Raw genomic sequence first — 16765 nt, 5'->3', positions numbered from 1 at the left:
AGGGGAGAGATGAATGAGGCTGAAAGAAAGGGCAGCTCTTTACACTGAAAAGGCCATACAAAGGATTTATCAGAGTCTGCCTGTGAAAATCTGGGTCATTAGTTGGCATGAAATGTAAAGCAGCTGGGTCAGGACATTTTAATCTCCTTCTAGTTTTGCTTTTTCAACTACTTTGTTGTGTGTATTTCTGCTTTCTTTTTCTTCTTTCAGGATTTAGTTGGTTTATCGGGCTATTGGATTGTACTTGTAGTGATGTCATTCTGTGACCACAGCCCAGAGCGTCTCATAGAAGAGTCTTCGTGATAAGGGTCACACAGATAGAGGAAGCCTGCCTAAGAGAGATGGAAGGTAAGTATAATGCCGCGTACACACGGCCGGAATTTCCGACAACAAATGTTCGATGTGAGCTTGTTGTCGGAAATTCCGACCGTGTGTAGGCTCCATCGGACATTTGCTGTCAGAATTTCCGACAACAAAAATTTGAGAGCTGGATCTCAAATTTTCCAACAACAAAATCGGTTGTCGTAAATTCTGATCGTGTGTACACAATTCCGACACACAAAATTCCACGCATGCTCGGAATCAAGCAGAAGAGCCACACTGGCTATTGAACTTTTCTCGGCTCATCGTATGTGTTGTATGTCACCGCGTTCTTGGCGATCGGAATTTCCGACAACATTTGTGCGACCATGTGTATGCAAGACGAGTTTGAGCCAACATCCGTCAGAAATAAATCCAGGATTTTGTTGTCAGAATGTCCGATCGTCTGTACGTGGCATTACACCATATTCTTCATTTCCCAGAGTTAACAAGCATTTGACCCTTGCTGTGTGGAAGAAGGGTATGGGGTGGTGTGGAGTTGGGCTTTAAATACCAACTGTAGTTAATTAACAAACAAATGACACAAACCAAAAGCATCTGATTTTTAGCCCTGGTTCACATTGATGCTACTTTGAAATCGCGCTACTTCACTTGAAGTAGCGCAATTTCAAAGTAGCAAGGTCAGCACGATTTCAGGTGCTACTTGACAGACATCTGTGTGGCTTCATGCCCAGATGTCTATTGAAGTCGTACCTGAAATCGGCAAAAATAGTGCAGGAACTACTTTTGCAAATCCATGCGGTGCCACAAAATTGGTGTAGCACAGATTGGAACAGTGCCATTGCCTCCAATAGACTGCGACTTGTTATGCGATTTGATCTCTCAAATTGCATGACAAATCGCTCCAATGTGAACCTAGGCTGAAAGTCTGATTTTGTGTCAATGGTGTACCTAGCATATCTGGCACACAGAGACCATAATTTTTCAACACTATTGCTACCCCCCTAACACACACACGCAGCCAAAAAAAACTAAAAGGATAAAGCTGTCTGGGTGTGGCCAAAATGCACAACATTTGCAGGTGCTTAAAGCTGAATTCCATGTTTTCTTTCACTTTTAATAGAGCGTTTGGACCAACGAAATAAACTATTTCCTTCACTAAGTGCTGCAGCACCTCTAAGAACTGTATGTACTACATGCTTCAGCTACATACAGTACACAGTGCTTGGTTCCAGCTTTGAGACAGAAACTTTCCCTCTCACACCCGAAAGAATATCGAGTCAGTCTGAGCGGTGCTCAGTCATTCCTAGACAGCTTTGTACTCTGTGAATGAATACAAAGCTTTTTCTGATCTGGAGCATGGAACACCGAAACTCATCACCTCCGTTGGGACACCTCTGTGCTGGCTGTTAGCCATGTAGGCCCAACCTTTTTTCCAGGTGTACTTCCAGACACACCCTGCAATGATGGGGTCCCACTGTTTTTTTACACTTCTCTTCCTCTTCTCACTGGGTTCCTGGACTTATCCTTCCTATCTAGGGGTGCTTTGTTTCCCTGGCACTTGTACCAGGTGGATTTCCAGGTTATTCAACCCTGTTGAGGTTGCCTAGGCAAACAAACCATCACCTAATGCTATATTCCACAATAGTTAACATATTTCAATGTCACAATTACCAATCTCATCAGTACTCTCTTTCAGAGAGTCTCTGGGTACCTTAACCTGTATCTTTCCTGTTTCTGCATCTATTCTAGGCCCTCCTTATGAGGTCTAGCAAAGGAGGCAGCATATGCGCCATTTACCAGCAGCAATGATCCACATCACTGCATTAAGTGGAGAGACCTCTGACCAGTTTATCATCTCTGACTTCTCGGGTAGTTCATCTGATTGCCTTTCATGCAAAACAGCATCTGGAAGCACACAGTTAACCAGCACTATATCAACCAGTTCCATTTTTGACCAACACAGCTTAGCCCCACCTGTAAAATTTTGCTCAACTGATTAATACTTTGCAGTACCAGATTGTCCGACTGCGATGGAGACACACAGCGAGCACAGCAAATATGTTTTTACAACTTCTCCTCTTCTCTGGTGCAAGGAACCCTGGTCATTGAAGCCCACAGTCCCATCAACCTCTATTGACTTAGCGCCCCTTTAAGGACAATATTTTCCGAAATACTTAGCGTTGCTTCACAGCCTCCCTGCTGCTCTGATTGGCTACTGTTTGCCAGGAGGGAGGGGGGAGCAGAAGCAAGCAGGAAATCACACAGCCCGCTCTGACACAATGCAGCAGCAACAGGGAAGCTAAGGGAAAGAGGGGCACAGCCTGCTCCTCCAGCCACTCTGTTTACACAGATCCCAGGGTCAAGAAGGGTGAGTGGGGGATTGTACAGCCGGCAAGGCACCTGGCTACGCTAGTAACATATTAGTCATCTTAATACATCCCACTTCTAAACGCAAGACCTTTCCAAGGATTTTTTCCCCTATTAGTGATGTGGAGGGGGCTCATTCACTGAAATTTGAGAGTTTGAGACCTTGAACGAGACCTCCACCTCCCGGGAGATAGCTGACTTTACAGCCTTGTGCTCTCCCAGAGAACAGTTTGGTGCATGTCTCATACTCATCCCCTCTAGTTTAGCATCAGTGAACCACTGCAAGTCACGACTAGTTGCATTGTCACTTTGACACTCTCCAGTAATTATTTATTGGCCTGTGGACAAGACTTCTGCCATGCACGTGCTCATATCCAGTCATTCTGACTGGAGAGGATTAATCTCCACAGGAGCCAACACGCCCTCAATCACCGGCTGTTCTGTGATCTCTCAATTAGGCATAGAAGCTGTTGTGTCAACCCCACTGTTACATTTGGACACCTTGTGTAGTAAAATACTTCCTGGCATTACCGATCCCAGTCCATTATGTTTCCATCATAGGTGCTCCGCAGCAGCACATTACCTGCCCAAGGAGACACCAATGGAACAGTTTTTCTCAACAGCAGGTACAGCATACTGTATTTGTAATTTTAATCCACACCACTCTGTGCCAACAGCTTTTCAATCACGGCAGGCTGAAATACTCAAAATTTTCCCAGCTTGCTCTGGTGGTGCTATAAACAAATCCATCTTTGTACCTTCACTTTTGGCAGGCTGAATTAACCCCTCATCAACCGGCTTATACATAGGGTGGTTGAACTATACACACTCACTGTGTGGTGCAAACTCACTCTGTTTCACCAGAGCAGTATCAGAGCTGTTCTAGACAACCTCTGACTCCTACACATGGAGTCCCTGTGAAATTCCCAAGGACAATTTTGCAGCTCTGCCTCTCTTGCCATGGGATACTTTCCCAAATCACCACCAACATTAATAATAAACATTGCAGCAGAACAGTTATCAATATAATCACCAGTATTCTTGGTTTTTACAGGCTGTCTTAACCTCTTACCCACTGGAGCCTGTGAGCTGCTCGTCACAACACCTTTCCTCTCTAAAGGGGCACTCTTGCCCACTAGGGTGGTTCCACAGTTGTCCTGGAAAACCTTGCTCACTGTCGCTGCAGGCTCCTGGGAGGTTTCCTGGACATCTCGGTAGCACCTGTTGCTGTCTCTTCAGAACATGGCATATGTACTTTCTTGGTCAACCCTAGCACAACTTTCCCAGCACTTTCCCACTCTGCTGGATGACCTCAGGCACACATTTTTTCAGTCCTCGGCCTTGCTGCAGGTTGGGCTTCAACCCATGCTTCTCTACTTCCCAGGGTAATACACTGCAGCAAGTCCCATTTCATAGAAGATCTCCCCGCCCACTTCACTGGGATCAGTCCAATAGTCAGTCTTTTGCACAATGGCAGTCTTACCCTACCTGGGGCTTGCTGGCTCTCGTAGTCTTGGTGAACCTTTTCCGTTCTCAGAATTTTACTTTTAAACTCACTGTAGTCACTGCGACCTCAGCCCATCACCGCGTAAACTGCCCGATACTTTACCACCAACAAAGGCAGTAGCAGTACCAGGGGCGGACTGACCACTGAGCCACTCGGGCACTGTCCAAGGGCCCTGGGCCACTAGGGGGCCCCATCAGGGTTGTCAGCCTTAGTAAAACCAGGGACAGTATGTATAAATCTGTGTTTTTTTTTGCATCTGTCTGTGTATATTGTGTGTACATGTATGTGTATACTGTGTGATTGTATACTGTGTGTGTGTATACTGTGTGGCCCCATAATCTCTGATTGCCTGGGGGCCCCATAATCTCCTATTGCCCGGGGGCCCCATGAGTTATCAGTCCGCCCCTGAGCAGTACTAACCAGCGTTCTTTGGAACCTGTTTCTTGTACAGCAAAGCTCTCAAATTCTGCCAGAAACACCTTTTAATCATCAGTAAGCAACATGGGCTGCATAAATAAATAAATTGATGCTACAGTACATTCTTAACTTCCTATACTGTGGCCTACGCATTGTCCTGGCTCTGCTTGAACCATTCTCTCACTGTGTAAAACACTGGTGGAGACATCTTCTCAGTTAAACATGCTGGGATTTTCTCTCTTTTCATGCAGGTACAGTGCCTGGCTGCCGCACTCAACACATTCAGCCTGTATGCTCTTCAACACAAAGAGCCAACAACTGTTCCTTACACAAACACAACACTGATGCTCTGGGATGTCGGGGCGGCAACCCACGATCTGGGCTTGCCAACCCACCAATCAAGAGCACGGGCCACATCAGAGGGCTCCGGAGGCCACCTGTGGTCCCCGGGCCACTGGTTGGGCACCCCTGGCTTACAGTATTTAGCTATTTGCCTTGAGTATAGCTTGAAGAGAGAATAAATATAATTTTATATATCCTCATTTACTATTAACTGTCGTCACCATAAAGAAAACACATGTGTATATTTAACTGCCTTCTCTGGGGTCTTCTGTCCAGTGTTACAGGGTTAAAGGTCTTCCAACCTAAATATTTCCACCTCTATGTCATCAGCCCCTGAATGTGAGTTTTAATTGTTCCGGAAGAAAACAGCACTACTGCTGATCATTTCAGCTGCATCTGGATGAACCCAAATCAAAGCCCAGTGAGAAAACAAATTGCTAAATTATTTCCAGAAGAGGGGAACTTAATCTGAGTGTGGACATTAGCTAGGAAGATATCTCATGGATAGATGAGAATTCCTGGCCTTGTTATTGACCCTAAGATGACATTTGCCTTAAAGGATAACTTAACTCAAGAACAAAATGTAATGTAATGTTTTGGGATTTATTTACATTTTAAAATAAATGAATGTGTCATTTGATGTAGAGAATGTTTGTAGTAATCCTGTATATGTGAGAGAGGAAAAGAGAAAAAAACCTGTCCATCAGTTATAACTAGGATAATAAATTGACTGTAAAGGTGATTGCAGGTGATTTGGATGGTCGATGTAGACAACAACGAGATAATCTTCTCCGATCTAGGATCCCGGGCATACTGGATTTACATCTTGGCTGGAAGCACACAAAGCAATGTCAGATCAGTAAGTATATACTGTATATTGGTTTGAATATCTTAGGGATGAGTTAATTAATTGGCCTGGGTTCAGTTTGCAGGGCATTTGTCTAATTCGTGTTAGGTATAGACATTGCAACTTAAACTCGAACCCCTTTTAAATCTATAAGGGGGGTTTTGGAAATCAACTCTGAAAATTTTCTCTGGCAGCTGCAACGATGACTGAGATATCATTTTTTTAGCCGACTTTTCCTTCAATGTAAAAGTAATCCTAGTGGCTATGAAGCATCTGGATAAATTTTACAGGAGGTGGAAGGGGGTCCCACCCACCTTCACTGGGATTCCCCGAACGAATGGGGAGCCCAGTAAGGATGCAACCAGTGGCATCTAGTTCCTGGGACACAGTGAGAGGAACTGATGTGTTTCCTTCCAGTGTGTGATGTCAGAAACTGGAAGTGACAAGGATTTTGTCACTTCCCGTTTCTTTTTTTTTTTGTTTACCTGGCTGTTACCAGCCAGTGAAGCAGCCAATCAGAACGATCTGTGTCGGATAAGCTGCATTGGCGGCCAGAGGAGAGATTTGGGGTCTAAAAAAAATGGTGGCAAAAATTTTTTAAAAACTCACCATGCTTGTTACTAATGGGTTATTTTGGCAGTGTTTTTATTGTCCTGTGTGACAGTGACAGTCCCTGCCACTATATAAATGGGTTTAAAAAGGACACAGGACTCTCAAGGAGTCCGTTTGAGACGCACCAGCAGATGTGTGAACAGAAAACTGTGTCTTAAGTTTTCTCTGGATTTGGTAATTCCAGACCAAGGCTGGAAGCTTGAAGATTCCAAAGAGTATTGGGTGGGACAGAACCTTTAGTTCTGTGCCTGGGCTTTGCTAGTTTCCTACAGCCTGTGTGAGTGCACAGGTATGCAGGGGGAAATAAGCATGATGAGAGTTATTGCAGTTGCAGGTGGAGTTGGAGCAGTTGCTGCCATCGGGAGAAAAACCCCTGTCAGGAGATCTGGTTGTTTCTGTCAGAGACTGCATCCCTGGAGTGGGGGACTTCTTGCTTAAAGGACTGGGAAGGTTGGGATGGATACGCAGGCCTGGGAGACCAAGAAAGGGTCTGGGAGGCTGGGAAAGCCAAGGTGGCTAGCGAGTCTAGGGAGGATGGAGGAAGTCTGGAAGTCTCGGAGAGAGTGAGCAAATTCAGTGGAGCTGGAGAACCACATCTGGAGGCCAGGAGTGGGCCCATGCAACAAGGTACTGCAATTGAGGTTAAGTGAGCCTAATAGCCAAGAAGCTCAGTATTTTTAATTAGTTGTGTTCCTAGATGGAACTTTTAATTTTTGGTTAAAAAAAGTGGGCTACCACGCTCTTTAGCCTCTATAGCTTTCAAACAGGCTGAATAATATACATACTGTATATATATATATATATATTTATTTATTTATTTTTTTTTTTTACCAAATACATTTTTCAGAACACATTTTGGCCTAACGAAAAAATATTTATTTGCAAAATTTGTATGGCAGGAAAATTATAGCAGAGTTATAGCAGAAACTAACGTGTGACATCATCGCGTCGCCCTACTGTGGTGGACCTGATACCCGCTGCCTTTGCCATGTGGTCGGCCTGCTTGTTAGGGGCGGCACCATGCGCCACCAGCTCAGGGGGCTTTGGTAGGCCCTTGCACACACGCCCATAATTGGGGACAACTCCCCATATACTGCAGCCTATTTAAGGCATGCACCATGTGGTGCTAGTTCAGCTCAAGACACCTTGCTGACTGAACAAGTACTGACACCACAGGACTTGAGGTAATTGGGAAAAATATAGCTTTTTATCATTACTTACTAGCAGCCTGTAGGGGTCAACATTGCATCCCCCTGAAACGTGGGCCGCTACAGCCTCCACCAGCTGGACCTCTGATAGCATGCAGCGGCAAAATCCCTGTTTTTAAATGATATGGTTATCCATGTTCTATGCCTCTGTCTACAGAGTCAGTAAATATTTTGCACAGTGTTGTCACTTTGTATGCAGTATATTGTCAAGATGTCTAATTGTACCCTTTCTTTATTGTAGATTTTTGTATTTATAACCACCTATCCCTGAAGAAGAAACTCTAAGTTTTCGAAACACGTTGGATCTCTATCTGTCTTTATGATCCACTTCTAACAGAAAGTTGTGGTTATTCCTGATTACTTCCAAACAATATTAATTGTAACCACATTATTAATATTTTATATGTATATTTTTCTATATGTGTGAATAAAGATTATTGTTAATTGTTTATTATATGTTAGAAATTTTGCCCTAAAAAATCCCTTTCAGAGGGTCCTTCCCATGTTGTTTACTATATTAGGGATGTGGGCACTGTCCTTTACCCCCCTTAACAGCAATTAGTACACAACTATACTAGCAAAAACTAAGGGAAACGGGTTATATTTCAACTTTTTTGTCTTTTTTTTCTTTTTTATAGTAAAAAAAGATTTAAAAAAACCCAGTGGTGATTAAATTCCACCAAAAGAAAGCTCTATCCCTTTAAAAAATATATATAAAATTAATTTGGGTACATTGTTGCATGGACAAGTAATTGCCAATCAAAGAATCCCAGTGCTGAAAACCGAAAAATGGTCTGGACAGGAAGGGGGTTTAACATGCTAATCTTAGGGTGGTTAAAAAAAAAAACTATTCACAGAACTCAACAGCTCAGGCCAAAATGTATAAATACAAGTGATGAGTTAAAGCAGTGATTCCCCGCCTCCATGTCTATAGCTTGGTCCTAGGTTTTAGCCAGATACAGAGTATTTGAAATGACTCACCTTTTGCTTTGCACTTTCTTTGGATAACCCACAGTGCCCCGAGAATCCTTTGTCATGAATAAACAGATTGATAATTACATAAAAAGAAGAAAACATTAGTCTAAACCTAAAAAAATATCTAATAAATTGAACCCAAAACCATAATAGTTTCCCCTTCTATTCAAGAGGACCTAATAATTAAACATTTTCAACTACTGCTGCCTGAACCCGATATTTAACAGAGCAAGAGAGGTTCTAAGCTGTGCAAGGTTTGCTGTTTCAAGTGCATAGTTTAACACAAGGAGAGTTCCATAGTAGGAGTAGGAGAGCAAGGTAAGACTTTGAAACTAATTGATAATAATATTGTATCAGGGCTGTGTACACTGTGAGAAGGCTATTTGAAGTTCTCTGTAAATTATAGTGTCACAATAAGGTCGCCCATACATGTCCACAAGGTTTAGGAGTGTGTCTATGGGAATGTTTGACCATTCTTGCAGAAACATTTGTGAGGTCAGGCACTGATGTGGATGAGAAGGCCTGGATCGCAGTCTCGGCTCTAATTCATCCCAAAGGTGTTCTATCGGGTTAAGGTTGAGGCCAGTCAAGTTCGTTCACCCCAAACTCGCTCATCCATATCTTTATGGACCTTGCTTTGTGCACTGGTGAGCAGTCATGTTGGAACAGGAAGTGGCCATCCCCAAAGTGTTCCCACAAAGTTGGGAGCCTGAAATTGTCCAAAATGTCTTGGTATGCTGATGCCTTAAGAGTTTCCTTCACTGGAACTAAGGAGCCAAGCCCAACCCTTGAAAAACAACCCCGCACTATAATTCCCCTCCACCAAATGAGTGCACAAACAAGGTTCATAAGGACATGGATGAGCGAGAACTTGGGGTGGAGGAACTTGAATCTGTGAATATCTTTTGCATATGCAAGTGGTTTCCAATTCGCAGCATTTGTAGTAATCTCACTCAGTGAAACTGAGTCCAAATATATATATATATATATATATATATATATATATATATATATATATATATATATATATATACAGTACATACAGTGAGACAATGGAAAACAGACCAAAACTGAACTGATTTTTTTTTTTTTTAACAATAAAACAGTAATTATTTGGTTATGACACAAGAAAATATATATACTGTATGTGAATGTGAATGTTTACAAGCTAAAAATTTGTAGAGGGTTTTTTTTGGAATATAGCACCAAATATATTAGGTGTGAGTAATACTGTGTATCCCACTGCAGACAGCCGCTTCTGCTAAAAATCCTCCTCACACTGTCTCCTTTGCAGCCTCCAGATACTGCCTAACCTCCAGCATTGTGAAGGTAACAGTAGCGGATGCTACAAAGGAAAGTGCTGCTTGCCTACCCCCTTCTGCCTTCATCAGGGGGGGCAAGTGATACATTCACTAGCAACTGCTGCTGTTAACCTTCACAGCTCTGGGAGACAGAGGTTCAGGGCAGTATCCCACGGCTGTGAAGGAGACACTGCAGGTATGATTTTTAGCAGAAGCAGTTAATAGGTTACAAACCATTACAGCTACTTAATGCATTTGGTGATTTACCCCCCAAAAATAATAAACATCAGCTTTAAGTAAAAACAAATACAAGCGGTCCCCGGGTTACAAACATCCGACTTAGAAAGGACTCCTACTTACAAACGGGGGGGAGACAACAGGAAGTGAGAGGTAATCTACCCCTAGGAATGGAAAGTCACTCCTGTAAGGCTGGGTTCACACTATTTTGAATTGGATGCGAGTTTCGCCACATCCAATTCGCATGTCAGGAAATTGTGATTGACACTCTATGGAGCCGGTTCACACATCTCCAGAGTGGCTCTGGTGCGAATTGCACAGGAGTCCTGTGCGTCTTCTGGTCCGTTTCAGGTCCGAATTTATCCAAAAATTTGGACTGAGATCGGACCCGATACGGTGAATGGAGGTGCACCGGACTCCTGCTGTGATCCGCTCTGTGCTCTAGTGTGAACCCAGCCTAATAGTTATGGGACAAAGGTGTCTCCACTGAAGCTTTATCACCAATCCTTGTTTCCACAACAACCCAAAATTTTCAACATCCATTTGTCATAGGGACAGAAAGTGAGGTGAAATCTTCTGGGCCAGGGGCACAGACAGCAAAACAAATGTTACAGGGGTGTTAACCCTCCCCTATGCTATGCAAAAAACATAAAAATAATTTTTTGGGCTGGAGTTACACTTAAAAAATGTACCTCTTCCGACTTACAAACAAATTCAACTTAAGAACAAACCTACAGACCCTATCTTGTTTGTAACCCGGGGACTGCCTGTAATAGGTTTATAGTGGGTGGTGAGTCAGATGCAAAAACAATCATTAGACTGTGGCGTTGAACTCGGCTAAAAGACCACTCATACGGACCTGTTCAGTAGGCCAATGCAAAGAGCAGTCACAATGTGCAAAATGCAGTACCATACAGTAAGCATCCAACAAAAGACAAATTCTGATCGCAGTATAACTGCGCTGAAGTGTGTCGCATTGAATTAATTTTTTAGCAGATTCTGTTGTGAGAGAACATCTTTTCCCAGGCTACTAAGTGGACACATGAACAACTGTTTCAGTAGTTCTACCACTACTCATATCTGTGTTCAGTATTTATAGAGAATATTGCTATCACAGTAGGAAATTGCCTTGTACATTAAATTCATATTATAAAGTTACAGTTGATGACAAATTACATTTCACAACATGTTGAGAGATGAGGGAAAAAGGTACTGAGAGAGGGAAGAGGAGGAGGTCATAGCGCTAAGGGGATAATACAGCTGTACTTACACACCACCTTGTCTACCCTGATGTATCACAGATCCTTCATTAATTACACTATTCCCACCTCTGTCTCCAGCAACATCATGCAATCCAGAGAACAAAAGAATGTGCACATAGGCAGCTAAACAACAGGAGCTAAAGCCAACAGAGGTTCTGAAAAATTCAAATTCTTTCCACTCAGTGGCTTTTCCTTTAAAAGAGAAGTATATTTTGTTTTTTTTACTTGCCTATTCATACTTAACAAAGTGGATGCAGCATCAGACCGATGCTGCATCTGTCCCCTGCCGCCTCTTCACTGAGAACCGAGCCACCGAACATCACCGATGGCTCAGTTCTCACCTCCCTAAGCGGAGAGCTGCTTACTGTCAGTCAGCATCTCTCTTGCTCTGCTCCTCCACGCTCATTGGAGCGCTGAGCTGTGGAGGGGCCGGGAGCAGCTGTCTTAGCGGCTCGTGAGAGGCTGAGACTGCCATCAGTCCAGGCAGCTGGCGATCCAGACTTCCTAAGTCGGGGTGACGCGCTGCCTGGACTGAACTTGGTAACGTCAGCGGAGAGCGGACTTCAGACCATTCTCCGCTGAAAACTGGTCACAGGAGTGAAAAACTAATTGTACTCCTGTGACCCAGAGGAGAAGCCCAGCTTAAAAAGCTCAGGCTGTGGACTTCTCCTTTAAGGACTTTCTTTAGGACAATCGCAGGAAATGAAAGTGCATTTGGGCCCTTTAGGTTGATTTGCCACTGCCAATGTGCAATGGAAATTAAAATCCAATTCCTTCCAAGACAGATTTCTCTTATGTGAGTGTGACAGGACAGGGTTTGACTGTTACTTCTGTCCAGTTCCCCAGAAATACCCCTAACCCTGGAATCACAGGCTAAGATTGCCTTGTAGGTTAGCTACTGCATTCACCTTCTTCATGTACTGTCATGTGAAAATGTAACATTTATTAATGATAGATGCTTGATTGCAGCCATGCCTTCTGTCCACAGAGTTGTCCCTGAGAAGAAGGGAAACTGCTAGGAAATGTTGTTCTACCCAAGTGAAAAAATTTTTTTGATGGACTTTGAGGCTTCAGAGACACTGGGGTATTTAGTTAGTTAGGTAGAATAAGCTGTTGCAAAAAGGACCAAATTCTCACCTTGCAAATTGAATGATGGACTGTCAAGTATACCAGGATTGTTTTTCATATGCTGGCCACCAGGTGGCGTGAGCCGTTCCAGCCTGAGTGCGCCCTTGTTCAAATTATTCATTTATCTGATAGGAAATGCTAGGGAAGTTTTTCTGTAAGATACAGTCAGGTCCATAAATATTGGAACATCGACACAATTCAAATCTTTTTGGATCTATACACCACCACAATGGATTTGAAATGAAATGAACAAGATGTGCTTTAACTGCATACTTTCAGCTTTAATTTGAGGGTATTTACATCCAAATCAGGTGAATGGTGTAGGAATTACAACAGTTTGTATATGTGCCTCTCACTTTTTAAGGGACCAAAAGTAATGGGACAGATTAACAATCATCCATCAAACTTTTACTTTTTAATACTTGGTTGCAAATCCTTTGCAGTCAATTACAGCCTGACGTCTGGAACGCATAGACATCACCAGACGCTGGGTTTCATCCCTGCTGATGCTCTGCCAGGCCTTTACTGCAACTGTCTTCAGTTCCTGCTTGTTCTTGGGGCATTTTCCCTTCAGTTTTTTCTTCAGCAAGTGAAATGCATGCTCAGCTGGATTCAGGTCAGGTGATTGACTTGGCCATTGCATAGCCTTCCACTTCTTTCCCTTAAAAAACTCTTTGGTTGCTTTCGCAGTATGCTTCGGGTCATTGTCCATCTGCACTGTGAGTTCTGAAGCATTTTGCTGAATATGAGCAGATATTATTGCCCGAAACACTTCAGAATTCATCCTGCTGCTTTTGTCAGCAGTCACATCATCAATAAATACAAGAGAACCAGTTCCATTGGCAGCCATTCATGCCCACGCCATGACACTACCACCACCATGCTTCACTGATGAGGTGGTATGCTTTGGATCATGAGCAGTTCCTTTCCTTCTCCATACTCTTCTCTTCCCATCACTCTGGTACAAGTTGATCTTGGTCTCATCTGTTCATAGGATGTTGTTCCAGAACTGTGAAGGCTTTTTCAGATGTTGTTTGTCAAACTCTAATCTGGTCTTCTTGTTTTTGAGGCTCACCAATGGTTTACATCTTGTGGTGAATCCCCTGTATTCACTCTGGTGAAGTCTTCTCTTGATTGACTTTGACACATATACACCCACCTTCTGGAGAGTGTTCTTGATCTGGCCAACTGTTGTGAAGGGTGTTTTCTTCACCAGGGAAAGAATTCTTTGGTCATCCACCACAGTTGTTTTCCATGGACTTCTGGGTCTTTTGGTGTTGCTGAGCTCACCGGTGTGTTCTTTCTTTTTAAGGATGTTCCAAACAGTTGATTTGGCCATGCCTAATGTTTTTGCTATCTCTCTGATGGGTTTGTTTTGTTTTCTCAGCCTAATGATGGCTTGCTTCACTGATAGTGACAGCTCTTTGGATCTCATATTTAGAGTTGACAGCAACAGATTCCAAATGCAAATAGCACACTTGAAATGAACTCTGGACCTTTTATCTGCTCCTTGTAAATGGGATAATGAGGGAATAACACACACCTGGCCATGGAACAGCTGAGCAGCCAATTGTCCTATTACTTTTGGTCCCTTAAAAAGTGGGAGGCACATATACAAACTGTTGTAATTCCTACACCATTCACCTGATTTGGATGTAAATACCCTCAAATTAAAGCTGAAAGTCTGCAGTTAAAGCACATCTTGTTTGTTTCATTTCAAATCCATTGCGGTGGTGTATAGAGCCAAAAAAATTAGAATTGTGTCGATGTCCCAATATTTATGGACCTGACTGTAGCTATGGAAAGGGGTGGCATCTCCGAATGAGGGCAGGGCCCATTTTTACTTGTATTCATGTTTAGATATAGAGATCTTTGTAGTTTAGATATATTATAGGGTTTATAGGATGTATTTACACTGCTTTGCTGCTCTCGGCTGAGGGTAATTAACATTTACTCGAGATTCATTTATGTATATATTGCACTGTGTTATCATAGGGATAGCATGCATTTCTTTGCTGTCTATTTTTTTTCTCTTTTGGGTGTTCCTGCACCCATTGCGTCTTCCTTGGACAGCAATGCCAACATTTTATGTCCCTCACTACTGTATATATATTAGAAAGATAGTTAGGATATAAGGCTACTGTTTATTTCTTCCCTTAACAGTTTGGGTGGTACACCATATGTAAAATTGTATATACTGTCGGCTATTTATCTGCCCTTGTGTGAACTGCTACTTGCTCATGTATATGTTATGCATATCTACTTCATGTGGTAAGCCACGTGTATTGTTATTGTTATTGTTTCTTTCCTGTTTCCCCACCCATCCCAGTTTTTGCTAGGACATTCACTCCCAGGCTTGAGAGTTCAAATTATTTTTCCTGCAAACTCCGAGACATCATTTTCCTAGGCAGGGGGAGGATGTAGCACCCTGATGTTTAGACAGGGCTGCTATAAAATTTAGTTGGCAGGCGATAGTTGCCTTGGCCAATTTTTAGGAGACCAATTGATTTCCCCCTAATTCTGTAATTGCTGCACTTCTCTCTTCTGTCACTAGGTGGCAATGTAGCTGGTGACATTGGATAAGTCAAGGGCATAGCAAGGACAGATTATGGATGAATGGGTGGGGATTTTCTTTGATCCTTTGGCCTGCTGGGAGCACCTATTTATTTGGGTGGAGTCAGGTGATCGGGGTTCTGTGCCACCTGGACAGCTGTCTGGGTGGACATGTATTATGCTCCCCCGGGCTGCTAGGCCATAAGCCTGAGGCCTATCCCGGGGACATCTGGCTGCTAGGCTATCTGAGGGCCTATCCAGAAGCAGGAGAAGCAGTGCAGGGTTGGCACTGCGGGTTTGTAGTCAACCCAGAAGTAGTGGTTCCACTGGCTGGGAAACCAGCTGTGGTAGGAGGTAGAGGGAAAGCTGTCACCACTAAGGGACCCTCCACCCTGTTACCGGAGACCACTGTGAGTAAGCTGAGGACAGTACCAGAGCAGACATCTCACCAGCCGGGGATAGTGAAGAAGTGTGAAAACTTCAGCAAGTGCCAAGTCAGGGACCCAGCAGGACAGCAGAGATGATGCTTGTGGAGCATTTGTGAGTGCCAAGCCAGGGACCTAGCGTGTCAGCGGAGGCGACGTTTAAAGAGTATCTGTGAGTGCCAAGCCAGGGACCCAGCAGGGAAGCGGGGGTGACGCTTGAGGAAGATACTAAGTACTAAAAGTGGAAGAGCTCAGGGGATCCAGTGGCTATTGGATCCAAAGTCTAGTAAAAGACTGGGAGTTCGTTGAGTAAAGATCCACAGTGAGTGACTTTGGAGTAAGGAGAACTGGTTGTGTTGCCAATCATTGAAAACAACTACCGTTAGTAACTGCTACAAGATTGTTGCCATAGGAGGCAGCGGTCCTACCTATACAGAAGCGGTGTCCAGCTGGAGGCCTACACCTGTAAAGCTGTCTGTCTATAGAAGTCTCTGAGTCTGCCAATTATCATTGCACCTACCTAAGGGTGTCCTGGCCCTAACCCTCTCTCCCACAGGTTAAGAGACAATAAATCTCTGCATTCAAAATGTGTCTGGCACCCACCATTTCTTCTTGCATTACATCCACCATGCCTTGTAACCCACTCTACACAGAAGGATGCCAGCTGTCCCTGACTCTGGAGGTCACCATTAGGCCTCAAGGGACCCGGGACTTTGCAACACATTATTAAAACAAAACATGGTATTGCCCCTTTAGCAGAAACTACTTCTTATGCCGCGTACACACGACCGGACTTTACGGCATACTTGGTTCGGCGGACCGGAGTCCGCCGGACAATTCGATCGTGTGTGGGCTCCAGCAGACTTTTTTCCCCAAAAGTTTGACGGACCTAGAAATGAAACATGTTTCAAATCTTTTTAACGGACTCGAGTCCGGTCGAAAAGTCCGCTCGTCTGTATGCTAGTCCGACGGACAAAAACCGACACTAGGGCAGCTATTGGCTGCTGGCTATGAACTTCCTTGTTTTAGTCCAGTTGTACATCATCACATACGAATCCATCGGACTTTGGTTGATCGTGTGTAGGCAAGTCCGTTCATTCGGAAAGTCCGTCGTAAAGTCCGTTGAAAAGTCCGCAGGACAAAGTCTGCCGTAAAGTCTGCTCGTGTGTACGCGGCATTATAGGCATTTTGCATAAATGCCTACCAGCCTCTGGTGAATTTTTTTTACCATTCCTCCATGCTAAAATGTTTTCAGTTGCA

At 43.6% G+C, this 16765-nt stretch overlaps 1 long non-coding RNA gene across 1 annotated transcript; it reads left to right on the top strand.

Annotated features, from left to right (window-relative positions):
* The first annotated feature begins 2565 nt into the window (after positions 1–2565).
* Positions 2566–8078, top strand: LOC141110077 (uncharacterized). Its single transcript, XR_012236236.1, has 3 exons — positions 2566–2692; positions 5706–5816; positions 7866–8078. It is a non-coding gene; the product is annotated as an uncharacterized lncRNA (long non-coding RNA).
* Positions 8079–16765: the final 8687 nt, after the last annotated feature.

This window comes from Aquarana catesbeiana, linkage group LG10, assembly GCF_042186555.1.
Source record: "Aquarana catesbeiana isolate 2022-GZ linkage group LG10, ASM4218655v1, whole genome shotgun sequence".
NCBI lineage: Eukaryota > Metazoa > Chordata > Amphibia > Anura > Ranidae > Aquarana > Aquarana catesbeiana.
Note: the sequence above shows the minus strand (reverse complement) of the source record. Positions and strands in the feature narration are given on the sequence as shown.